The following is a 1,719-nucleotide window of genomic DNA, read 5'->3' on the forward strand; positions in this document are numbered from 1 at the left end:
GGCCTGCATTACATGTACTAACCACAATGCCTTATACTGAGTACTTAGCAAATACCTTATCAACCAAAGGCCTTATAGAAATCAGAATCTTACAACAACTTACCATCAAATTCTTTATGAGTATTTTACCTTTATAATATAACTCTATATTGAACTATTTCTTAATATATATTTATCACAGAAATTGAGATTCATTCAACAATATGCACTTTGATTGTCATCCCTACTATAACCACATCATGTATTTCTATCTGGTTAATGTAACACACCTTATTAATATATCAATAATACTCTCTAGCTAGCCCATGTGATACTGAAGGTGTGTCTCAACAGAGACCAACCACACGATACTGAAGGTGTGTCTCAACAGAAACCAACCACGTGATACTGAAGGTGTGTCTCAACAGAAACCAACCACACGATACTGAAGGTGTGTCTCAACAGAAACCAACCACGTGATACTGAAGGTGTGTCTCAACAGAGACCAACCACACGATACTGAAGGTGTGTCTCAACAGAAACCAACCACGTGATACTGAAGGTGTGTCTCAACAGAAACCAACCACACGATACTGAAGGTGTGTCTCAACAGAAACCAACCACGTGATACTGAAGGTGTGTCTCAACAGAGACCAACCACACGATACTGAAGGTGTGTCTCAACAGAAACCAACCACGTGATACTGAAGGTGTGTCTCAACAGAAACCAACCACATGATACTAAAGGTGTGTCTCAACAGAAACCAACCACGTGATACTGAAGGTGTGTCTCAACAGAAACCAACCACATGATACTGAAGGTGTCTCAACAGAAACCAACCATATGATACTGAAGGTGTGTCTCAACAGAAACCAACCACACGATACTGAAGGTGTGTCTCAACAGAAACCAACCACATGATACTAAAGGTGTGTCTCAACAGAAACCAACCACACGATACTGAAGGTGTGTCTCAACAGAAACCAACCACATGATACTGAAGGTGTGTCTCAACAGAAACAAACCACACGTGATACTAAAGGTGTGTCTCAACAGAAACCAACCACGTGATACTGAAGGTGTGTCTCAACAGAAACCAACCACATGATACTGAAGGTGTCTCAACAGAAACCAACCATATAATACTGAAGGTGTGTCTCAACAGAAGCCAACCACATGATACTGAAGGTGTCTCAACAGAAACCAACCACATTATACTGAAGGTGTGACTCAACAGAAACCAACCACACAATACTGAAGGTGTGTCTCAACAGAAACCAACCACACGATACTGAAGGTGTGTCTCAACAGAAACCAACCACATGATACTGAAGGTGTGTCTCAACAGAAACCAACCACACAATACTGAAGGTGTGTCTCAACAGAAACCAACCACACGATACTGAAGGTGTGTCTCAACAGAAACCAACCACATGATACCGAAGGTGTGTCTACAGAAACCAACCACATGATACTGAAGGTGTGTCTCAACAGAAACCAACCACACGATACTGAATGTGTGTCTCAACAGAAACCAACCACATTATACTGAAGGTGTGACTCAACAGAAACCAACCACACGATACTGAAGGTGTGTTTCAACAGAAACCAACCACACGATACTGAAGGTGTGTCTCAACAGAAACCAACCACACGATACTGAAGGTGTGTCTCAACAGAAACCAACCACGCGTGATACTGAAGGTGTGTCTCAACAGAAACCAACCACATGATACTGA

At 41.8% G+C, this 1,719-nt stretch overlaps 1 long non-coding RNA gene across 1 annotated transcript; it reads left to right on the forward strand.

The window, feature by feature from the left end:
* Positions 1-255: 255 nt before the first annotated feature.
* Positions 256-628, forward strand: LOC117319878. Its single transcript, XR_004530861.1, has 2 exons — positions 256-319; positions 468-628. It is a non-coding gene; the product is annotated as an uncharacterized LOC117319878 (long non-coding RNA).
* Positions 629-1,719: the final 1,091 nt, after the last annotated feature.

The sequence above is a fragment of the Pecten maximus genome, unplaced genomic scaffold (genome assembly GCF_902652985.1).
Source record: "Pecten maximus unplaced genomic scaffold, xPecMax1.1, whole genome shotgun sequence".
NCBI lineage: Eukaryota > Metazoa > Mollusca > Bivalvia > Pectinida > Pectinidae > Pecten > Pecten maximus.